This window comes from Emys orbicularis, chromosome 20, assembly GCF_028017835.1.
Source record: "Emys orbicularis isolate rEmyOrb1 chromosome 20, rEmyOrb1.hap1, whole genome shotgun sequence".
Lineage (NCBI taxonomy): Eukaryota > Metazoa > Chordata > Testudines > Emydidae > Emys > Emys orbicularis.
Window position 1 is genome coordinate 9,745,082 of NC_088702.1, and position 11,332 is coordinate 9,756,413.

Genomic DNA, 11,332 nt, shown 5'->3' on the forward strand with positions numbered 1-11,332 from the left:
CAGATCGATAGATGGATGGATAGAGGACAAGGTATATGAAGATGACTGGATGGATGGATAGAGGAGGAGGTATATGTGGATAGATGGATGGATAGGTGCAGACTCAGTGGGTGCTCTGGGGCTGGAGCACCCATGGAAAAAAATAGTGGGTGCTCAGCACCCACCAGCCACCTGCCCATGAGCTGTTCAGCGGTCCCCCAATCAGCTGTTCCATAGTCCCCCACCGATCAGCTGTTCTGCGGCTGGCCCCGATCAGCTGTTTGGCGGTGGGTGGTACGCGGACGTGCATGGGGGAGGAGGAGGAAGCGGAGGCGGGAAGAGGCAGAGTGAGGGCAGGGCCTCAGGGGGAGGGGATGGATGGATGGAGAAGGTGTATGGGTATAGATTAATGGATGGAAGAAGTGGATGGATGGATGGAGGTGTATGGATGGATGGGTATATAGATGGATGGATGAGGTGGATGGATGGATGGAGGTGTCTGGAGGGATGGAGATCTGGATGGATGGATGAGGTGGATGAATGGAGGTGGATGGATGGATGGATGGAGGTGTATGGATATGGATGGATGGAGAAGGTATATGGGGACAGATGGATGGAAGGAGGAGGTGTATGGATAGATGGCAGTGTCTGGACAGATGGATGGATGGATGGATGAAGTGGATGAATGGAGGTGTCTGGAGGGATGGAGGATGGATGGATGGATGAAGTGGATGAATGGAGGTCTCGAGGATGGATGGATGGATGGATGGATGGAGAAGGTATATGGGGACAGATGGATGGAAGGAGGAGGTGTATGGATAGATGGCGGTGTCTGGAGGGATGGAGAGATGGATGGATGGATGGATGAAGTGGATGAATGGAGGTCTCTGGAGGGATGGAGGATGGATGGATGGATGGATGGATGGATGGATGGATGGAGAAGGTATATGGGGACAGATGATGGAAGGAGGAGTTGTATGGATAGATGGCGGTATCTGGAGGGATGGAGAGATGGAGGGATGGATGGAGAAGGTGTATGGGGACAGAGGGATGGATAGAGGAGGTGTATGGATGGATGGAGAAGGTGTATGGGGCTAGATGGCTGGGTGGCTGGCTGGAGGAGGAGCAGGTGTATGGGGACGGACAGCCCGTCTGTCAGTCTATGGCTCCGTGTCTATGGAACGTTCTCCCGGGCTCGGACGCGGCTCTGCCCGGGGCCGGGCGGCTCCAGGCTCGGTTCAGCGCCGTGCGGCGGGATCGAGGCGCTGCGGGGATCCGGGGCTGGGGGGATCCCAGCGGGCCCGAGATCCCGGGCCGGGCTGGGGGGAGCGGAGCGTTCGGGGAGGTCCGGCGCGGTTGCCGTGGCAACGGCCGGGAAGCGGGGGTGCCTGGGAAGGGGAGGACACAGACACACAGACACGCACAGACAGACACACGCACAGCTCCGGCTGCAGCTGCGGCTGGATCCCGGGCGCTCCCCGGCTGGCTGCGCGGCGGACCATGGGCGGGCTGCGGGCGCCCGGCCGCGGTAAGTGATCAGCACCGGGGAGCCGGACAGCTCCGTGCGCCGTCGGCCGGGGCCGCGGGGGCGGGCATTGGCTGGGGAGGGGGGGCCCGATCCCGCCCCCGCTAGCCCCTGGGGCTGCTCACACTTGGCGGGGCGGGGGGGGGGGGCAGGGCTGAGTTGCGGGGGGGCGGGAGTGAACAGCCCTGCGGAAGGGGGGATGTTTGCACCGGGCCCTGGGGAGTGGGGTGCCGGGGGGCTGGTTCATTTCTCAAACGCGCTGCCCGCCCCTTTCCCCCGGTCCCGACTCGCCCTGACTTCAAGGGTCACCCAGCGAGTGGGCCCACCCGGACTCCGGATCCGGTCGCTGCCGTTTACACCTGGGGAGGGGGGCGGGTGTGAAACTCGGACCCGGTGGCGTTTTGTTCCCACCGTGCTGGTAAGTGACGGGGCAAGAGGGGGTCAGCACTGCCCGCCCCCTAGATCTGGGGACGCTCTGATCCGGAGCCCAACTGTGGAAGCCATTGGGGGGGGGAGGGGTAGCTGAATTTACACCCTCCCTCCCCCCCCCCCCCCCCGTGGAGGCTCAGGGAGAGGGTCCAGGAGGGCGCTCAGGGCTAGGAAGTGGGACTGGCAGAAGCACCAGGCACAATCTCCCTCTCCAACCCCACAGCCCCAGTCAGGCAGCGGGCGCCCAAGGACACAGCTGTCAGATCACCCTGGGGCGGGGGGCGGGGGGAGAGCCGAGGGGGCAGCCTGGGACTATGGATTTGCATCGCTCCCAGATGGGTGGTGATTGGGCGGGGGTCACTCTGGATGTGGCCAGCGTCCCTCTAGGTGGAAGCTGCAGCTGAATCAGCCTGCAGGAGCCTGAGCAGGGCTTTTCTGAGAGCCCAAGGCCTGTCGAGGGGAGGGAGGGCCCACCAGTGAGGGCGCTAGCCTGGCCTGCGGGCGTCCTGGGTCCAGGTCCCCACTCTGCCACAGACTCCCTGCGTGGCCTTGGGTACGTCCCTGTGCCTCAGTTTCCCAGCTGTGCAATGGGGATGATCGCCATGTCCTGCTGGGACGGGGTGTGTGTGTGTGTGTGTGTGTGAGGCTAAATACATTAGCGTTTGTGAGATGCCCAGATACTAGGGTAACAGGGCCAGCTATGTACCTAAGATTGGGAGCCTGAGGGTGAGATGCGTGGCCTTTGCTGAGTGCTCCCTGGACAGGCAGTGGGGGTGAGGGCTCTCTGCCCCTCACAGGCCCAGGATACAGCGGTGGGATATGCTGTTACAGGTCCCACTCTGAGGATGCAGCGTAGAGCTCCTGGGGCCAAGCTGAGGAGGAAAGTGCCCAGGCTGCAGGTTGGGTGTGGGCAGGGATGGGGTAAAGTTCCTCTCTGCCCTCCCCTGGTCCTGGCACAGCTGGTCCCTCGTTCCAGTGATTTGGAGCAGCCTGGGAGCTGCTCTAATCTATGCTGGCTGCACACAGCTGAGATCAGCAGCATCCCAGTCATGCCCCATTACTGTTGCTATGCCAACAGCAGGGAGGGGGAGTGGCAGAGGAGCCCCGATAGCCATTCTACACCACCCTTACCCTGGGCAGTCTCCTGAGCTGGTTAAGCTGGCTGGAGAGTGGTCAGATTCTACCAGCCACGGAGGGGGTTAAATGACCAGCCCACATGGGAGGATCCAGCTCTGGGAGCATAGATCCCACCCTGCTAAAGTGCCTAGGATGGCAGGAGCCTCCCACAGCACAGTGAAGCAAGGTCTATTGTTGTCACTGCCCAGGTAGTTATGTCTTCAGTCCCTAAAGCACCCCAGATTCTTTTCTCAAACAACAGAGCGCAGAGGCAGCCGTGGGGAGGCACTGGCATGGGGTTCTATTCCCCGCTGTTCTTGGGCAAGTGACTTCTCTCTGCCTCAGTTTTTCCCAGCTGTGAAATGGGGACAATGGCACTTTTTTTCAGAGTACTGCAATGCCTAGAGTCCCTAACTGAGACCAGAGCTGCATCGTGCCAGGCACTGCACAGAGTGAGATGCGGTTCCTCCCCCAAAGGGCTTGTAGCTGAAAGAGACAAAGGCCTAGTGAAAGGAAGGGTCCCCATTTAACACATGGCAAACTGAGGCACCGAGCAATCATGTGACTCTCCCAAAGTCACACAGGGAGTCCATATCAGAGCTGGGAACTGTACCCTTAACCACAAGCCTATCCTTCTTTACGAAATGCCCTGAGGGCAACAGATGTAAAGACCTAAGTATTATATGGTTCCGAAATTTCTCAGGCAGTTCCCTGTGCCCACATGGCTGCTTCCTAATGGGTAATTAGGAATAATGACTCCCTGAAATGTAGGTCCTGGTCCAAAGCTCCTTGAAATCCACAGAGAGACTGTGGGGTAGCCCCATGGCGTCAGGCTTTCCAAGGCTCAGCTCCCACAAGGAGCCCCCAGCACTCGGCATGCCGAGCACCTCGGACGATCTCCCCTCTGTGCTGGACTTTCCTTCATAACAAATTGTCGCAGTTTGACTCCCCAGTGGGCACCTCTGCCATTTTCCTTTAATTACCCAGGAGGCTTTGTCCCTTCTAAGCCAACTCAGCCTGCACTGGGCAGAAAAAGTCCCCCAACTCCCTGAGGTCAAAGGGCGGGATGGCTTTGTAGGCTAGCAGCAGGCTATGCTCTGGCAGTCAGGTCTGAGGGGGACACCTCAGGACTGGGGCCTGGATTTGTAGCTCAGAGTCCCCCTGCTAAGGCTGACTCATCCTGCCTCCTTTCCTAGCTAGATCAACTGACTAATCCCAGGCACGCTCCTAAAGGCCGTTTCCAGTAGGCCATCAGCACCCGCACTATTGTCTGCTGCTCAGCCTTATTATTAATAATCCCAGCACATGCTTCACAGTCCTAACCCTGAGTGCTCCCCGCCTGTCACTCTCAAATCGTGGGCTGCTACAGCATCCCAGGAGGGGCGGTGGCACTAAAACACCAGAGAGGGGAAGACGTCACAGGGGGAGTCAATGACAGAATCAGGAATAGAACCCAGGCGTTCTGATTACCGGGGCACTGATCTGGAGCTAGTGAAATTCACCAGGTGGTTGCTTTGCATTTCCCCAGTAGCTAGCCTATGACTGCTACTAGCTGGTAGAGTTGCTCCTTTAGCTCAAGCAATAAGGGGCAATGAAGCTGGGGTGGCATTTTCAGAAGTGCCCAGCGGTGGACCAGCTCTGCTCCATTAAATTAATAGTAAAACTCCCACTTACTGCCGAGAGAGCAGCATGAAGCCAGTGCTGTGTGCTTTTGAAATTCCCCCCTCCCCATTACAGCTAAAGGTCCTGGTTCTAATCTCCCCAAGGACGTATAAAGAGGGTCCTTACTCGAGGGTTTATGTCTTTCTCTGTGCCCAAATTGTCAATTTCCCTGGTGCACTGGCAGCTGTCTCATCCCCCTCCCATGGGGCTGGGTCCTGCACTGCCTCTGTGTAGAGTACAGAGAAGGGTTTTGCTACTCGAATGTACTGTAAGAGCTTATCATCTCTCTCGTCATTGGTTCAGAGCCCACCGTGGGTAAAATCGCCAGCTGCGTCTCTGGCAGACGCTGCTTCCCAGCCGCCAACCCCCAGAAAAAGACACATGGGGTTGAATAATATTGATACAACACAGCAAACCTCAGTCATACCTTGGGAAAGCCCCATCACGGGGCTAGAGCTGGGCTGTGGGGCATGAGTCATGGGGATGGGTGTGAGATCAGTCACCAGCACATTTCATGAGGCCCAAATTGATTGAGTTCTTTATTTTGTGAGATTTTGGGATGCTCAACCTTTTTCCCATGGAACCCTGTGAAAATCGTGACAGCATGTTTGTGCTCAAAAATTCATGCTCACAAGTAAGGGTGTGCGTGTTTGGGTATGTTTGTGTGTGTGTGTGTATGTTTTGTGTGTGTATATACATATCTTGTGTGTGTTTGTGCTTTTGTTTGAGTATGTGCATGCCTGAGTGCTGTGTGTGTGTTTATTGTGTGTGCATTTTGTCTATCTTTGTATGCGTCTGTATATTTTTGATTGTGTATGTTTTGCTCATATTTGCTCATGTGTGTGTTTTGGTTTTGTGTGGTATGTATGTGTGTCTGTGATTGTGTGTGTGTTGTATGTCAGTGTATGTGTGTGTGTGTATACCCTAGCGGTAGCAAGTTCTACTGCATTTAGCACAGGGTTGCATATTTTACCAATGGGAAAACTGAGGCACAGAGTGGTAGTGGGTGGTAGCACATGAGACCTGACTCTGGCCCTGACATACTTGCCCGAGGCCAAGAGCTGGCGAGTGTCCGAGCCAGGAGCAGGACCCAGCGCAGTGCTCTGGGCTGCCTCACTGCTGGAGGCGCCATCTATTGGCTGAAGGGCCATGACTATACTGGGACGCAGATCCTGACACTATGGGTCTGCAGGTCCCAGCACCTCACAGGGCCACCCCCTAAAAGATCCCGTTGCCCCAGGGCTTTGCAGATGGGTTTCCTGCTCAGACTCTTCTTTCCTGCCCCCCCCCCACCCGTTTCAACTGCAGAAGTTACCCCTCAACTTTTCCCTGCCGGATATCCAGTTTTCAGGCAGCATGGCTGTGCGCTGTTCTGCAGCTTCCGCGGCACTCCCCAAAGGTGGCTGCATGTCACTGTTGGGCAAATTGTTCTAGCGGATACCCAGTGTCTAAACCAGCTCTCGGGGGGGGGGGGGGGGGGGTGTGTCTAATGGAGGCTGCACTTTGCAAAGTTCTGCCGGCTTTGTCAGGATGGGAGCTGCTTTAGAAATGTTACCAGGTGTTATTTAGGCTGGGCCAGTACCAGCCCAGTGCGTTTTTTTGCAATGGAATTGGTTGCATGTAATCAATGCTGTGAAAACCCAGTGGCAGGAGCATCCCAAGGGCTAAGCGAGGGTGATAAGTAATGGGCGGGGGGACAAATGCTGAGGCAGCGGCACGGCGCCTGGGTGCTTTTGTAGCATAAGAAGCACAAACAGCCCCATTATCTTCAGATGCAAAGTCAATATTTATTACCTAGGCCCCGGGCCAAGCTTCCCCAGCCGCCTCAGCTGGACTCTCCTAGTTATGAAAAGCATGGAATGAACGTTAGATGCTGTGTCCTGGAGCTGAGTTCACTGCACGGCAGAGCGCACCGGGGAACCTGTGGTCATCCCCTTTCCCCTCCCAGCAGGGGGTGCTGCTGTGAATCAGGTGCCTGGGCAGAGGTCAGGATGGAGAGCCCAGGCCAGGCGTAGCGAGGGGGTCAGGGCTCAGGATTGAGGGGAACCGGCAGAGCTCTGTGTATGTGGAGCTTAGGGCTAAGATTGATTGAGGGGCACCAGCAAAGCTGTTGGTGGGAACCCAAGACTGGAACAGCAGGGGTTCTGCAAACCTGGATTTAGGAGCATCAGCAGAGCAGGAGTGGGGAGGTCAGGACAGGTATAGCCGGGGTGCTGGGGGTCAGTACCATGAGGCACCCACAGTATTCCCCAGCTCTAGCCAGCGATACGAGTCCTTTGTTGTCACGAGTGTATAAAGATTTCCCGGTGCTCGAGTCTGGAAGATTTGATTGACATTTGCTTCTTGACGGCTTCCCCATCACTAACTCGCCCACGCTGTGCCCAGCGCACTGGGGCACGGTCCCAGACCAGACCTGGGGGAGCCGTGTCTCGAATGCTAGATGTCAGGGGGCAGAGGGGCTTCTGGCCCTCCAGCGAGGCTTATGGGTCTGTAATTCACTGTCATCTGAAGAGACCGGGAGGTGCGGCTGGATCACTGCGTCGCACCAGAGAGTGGGGACCTGGAGGGTGGCTGGTGGGGTGTTCCATGGAGCCCTGCATGGGAGCGGAGGAGCCAGTCCCCCAGCTCTAGTAGTTTTTGTAGCCTGCACCGTGGCAGCTCTCCCCCAGCAGGGTACTTGGAGACTAGACAGGTGTCCCACCCCCTGCCCTGCCCCTCTGCATGGTGGGATCTTGCAGCTCCCTGCAGCTCAGAGAGGGAGGGGAGACTTTTCCCGGTAGCGGTGACTGAACCCCAGGCAGTTCGAAGGTTGGGTTCGCTTCTGTCTCCGAAGCACTTTGGCCTGGAAAGGGGGTTGGAAATGGCACAAGGTTCCTGCTGAGATGGGGCAACTTCTCCAGGGTGAGGCCAGGGGGCATCAAGGCCAAGTGAGAATTGACTGAAAATAGAAAGGGGTTGGGATCTGGGCCAAAGCTGCAGCAGGCTCTGAGTGCATCCGAGCAGCCGCCTCCTCACAGAGCAGTAAGCTGCAGCCTGGAGCCCTGTTGCCATCCATGAGGCAGCAGCTTCCCTCATCGCTGCCCCAAGAGGATAAAGACTCTACTACTGCTGCCTCAGGGAGCCCTCCATTAACTCAAGCAGTAGAGGCCTGGGCTTTTGGAGATGAGGAACCAGGGTTCTAACCCTAGCTCCTATTGTTTGTTACAGTGCAGATGGGGGCGCTGAGCCAGGCTTGCAAGGTGCCTCCAGGTGTGAGCTCTGGGTCCAGGCAAGGCTGAATTGGCTGCAGTCAGGTGGGAGATGTTAGCAGGGAGGGAAGTGGGGGTGCATCTGCTCAGCATGCACCTCTCCTGAGGGGAGCCCCCTCTCTGGAGGATGGCCAGCGAGGAGCACCGCTGAGCAGAGAGGGGCTGGGAGGACAGACTCACAGCCAGCTAGTGGCCCCTGGCTGGTTGTGACCATGGCTCACTCCAACCATGCAGCCTCGTGGTGCCGGCAATCTCATTGCCTGGATCCTTGTCACAGGGCTGAGATCTCCAGGCCTCCCTCCCTGCAGAGAGGTTGTCATCCTCCCTTCTCCCCACCCCCTCCCACTGCTGCGCTCAGCTCCCTGGGGCTGAAGGGAGTCCTGCCGCAGCTCGATGAGGCACTCAGCCAGGTGAGGAGAGACAGGGAGGGTGCCTGAGCTGTGATTTGGGGGGGGGGGTGGGAGGGCTCTGGACCTGGATGCGCAGCTGATAACCCCCTCCCCCATGTAGCCCAGCTACTTGAGCTTGCCCCCCCCCACCCGAGTCTTCAGCTTCCTCCACCCAGGCATATGAAGAGTTTCAGTGAGGCTCATGGGATCCCGGAAAGATCCCTCCAGCTGTGGCCTTGTTAGCTCTCCAGCTAAGCAGCCTTGTCACTGTGTGGAGGGGAGACGGCTGGAAAAACTCAGGAACTGCAGGAATTGGTGCTGGTGATACAGTAGGAGGCACCCTCCCCTCTGAGTCCCTGCTGATCCCAGTGCAGTGAGAGGGGCCATTGTGCAGCAGGGGGAAGGCGCAGGGGAGGGATGCTGTGTAGGAAAATGGGGGGATCAGTGTGTTGCAGGGAGCAAGTGTGGGGGTTGTTAAGCAGCAGTTCAGAGGGACCCAAACATCACCACTGTGTTACTGACCTCTGCAGTCATTAAAACGGAAAGGTCTTAATTTCCCCCACCTTGCACCCAGTGTGGCTAGTGGACAGAGCTCTAGACGGACCTCTGGAGATATTTACTTTATTCCTGGATCTGTCACTGGCTTGCTCAGTGACCTTGGACAAGCCACTTGGCCTCACTGTGACTCAGTTTCCCCATCTGTAAAATGAGGATAACGATACTGACCTCTTCTGTAAAGTGCATTGTAACTACTGGTGAAAAGCGCGATGTAAGAATGAGGTGTCCACTGTTCGCTCTGGATGTTGTTTGGTTGATTTGCTGCAGGTCACTCAGCTCCGGGCATCCTAGTCAGTTTCACGGCTTTCTTTCTGGTCAGTTTCACATCCTGGTTCTATGGCACAGGGCCCAGAGATGCTGTGCTGTGGGTCTCACATGTCTGTTTGTGCTGAGCTAAATCCTGAAGTTTTTATCCAGTTCTGATGCAGGGTTTGTTTGTTTGTTTTTAAAATCCCTGTAGCTGAACAGGAGTTTTGCCTGTGAAGTGACTAAAACTGGATCCCCAAAATCTAGCTCATTAAAGCTCATCCCCTCCCCCCTTTACAATATCTACATTTTGGGCCCAATCCTAGTGGACACACGCCACGGCAGCTTCAGTCAGTGGTTTACGTGCTCTCTAATGACTGAAAGTCAGCTGCGCCTCACGGCTGCTCCATGGGCTCAGTGCAATGAGCTTGTAGGTCTCAGTTCAGTCCCCAGAGCTCGGTGATGGGAGGCGCCATGCTTTGGAGCCTCTTTACATCAGCGTTGCATTTTGATCCATATCCACATCCCAGAAGATGCTGTGATAAATGACCCCCTCTTCTGAGCTCTGCGGGGGGTGCTCCAGGGAGCAGGACTCCAGGGGCCCTGGAGCTGCTCTCCCCGAGTCCGAGAGAAGACCAGCCTTGCCCCAGTCCTGCTGTCTCTGATCTGTGGAGAGAGGGCTCCAGTCTCACTCCTTTCAGAAGGGAGGTGGGGTAACTGGGTAAATGACGTGTGCCTCTGCTCTGCAGACAGCACTAGAGGATTCTAAGCTGGAACCCCACCCCCTGCTAGTCTGCTTGCTGAACAATGCCAGTACGTTAGCCAGCACAGCCACGGGCGCTGGGGAGGGGCAGGTGGGGACTGCCACTGGCTTCTTCCCTCCTGTCAAGGCTCTGTGCAGCGTCAGCTCTGCTAATGTCTCTGCTCTACTCACTCCTCCCTCCACCCCAGAGCACCCTGCGCAGCAGGATGAGTGCTATCACCCTCCGTTGCACAGAGGGAAGGGGGAAACTGAGGCACGGGGACTTTGCCCAAGGCCAGGCAGCCAATCGGTGGCAGAGCCTGGGGCCCTCACCACTGAGCCATGCTGGCAGCCCATAGCACAGGAGGGGTGGCACAGGGCAATTGTGGGGGCAGCTCAGGGAAGGGAGCTGGCAGGAAGCCAGGCCCATGGAAGGGGAGCGGGAGCCAGGTTGGGGCTCTGAGGGGCTGTATTTTGGGTGGGGGATAGAAGGCAAGATCAGAAGTTAGGAGGGATTTAGGGGGCTATGGGGAGTTGGGGGCACCATGGAGACAATCAGGAATTGGGGGTGGACCTGGAAGGGTGGTTATGTGGAGTTGGGGTCACTGGGGGCAAGCAGGGGTTGGGGGTAGGTCTGGGGTTGAGGGGAGTTGGGGGGCACCAGGGGAGCAATCAGGAGTTGGGGGCAGGCCTGGGGGGGGTTTGAGAGACTCATAGACTTTAAGGTCAGAAGGGACCAATATGGTCATCTAGTCTGACCTCCCGCATGATGCAGGCCACAAAAGCTGACCCACCCACTTTCCCTTGAAGTCTTTAAATTAAGTCGCAGAGAATCCTCCAGCCTGCGACCCCTGCCCTATGCTGCGGAGGAAGGCGAAAAACCTCCAGGGCCTCTGCCAATCTACCCTGGAGGAAAATTCCTTCCCGACCCCAAATATGGCGATCAGTAGAACCCCGAGCATACAGGCAAGATTCTACAGCCGGACCCTCATTTTACCAGCGATGGCACGTTAATGCCTAATTGACTAAAATCACGTTATCCCATCAAACCATTCCCTCCAGAGGAATTGGGGGTCGCTGGAGGGCAGTCAGGAGTTGGGGTTGGGTCTGGGGGGGTTGAGGGGAGTTGGGGGGCTGTCAGGGTTGGGTCTGGGATTGAGGGAAGTTGGGGGGCATTAGGGGAGCAATCAGGAGTTGAGGGCAGGCTTGGGGAGTTAAGGGGAGTTAGGGGTCACCAGGGAGATAATCAAGAGTTGATCGAAGAGCTGGGACACCGTAGTGGGGGGTAGAGGGAGCACTGGAGGTGGATCTGTAAGTCCTCGGCGCTGTAAGGGTTAAGTGTCCTTACTGTGAAAGGTGGGGGTGCATCTGTTTATCCCCAGTGTCTTGCTTGCTCCCTCAGACTCTAAGGAGCTTGGCCGGGGCAGCTAGTCTCCAG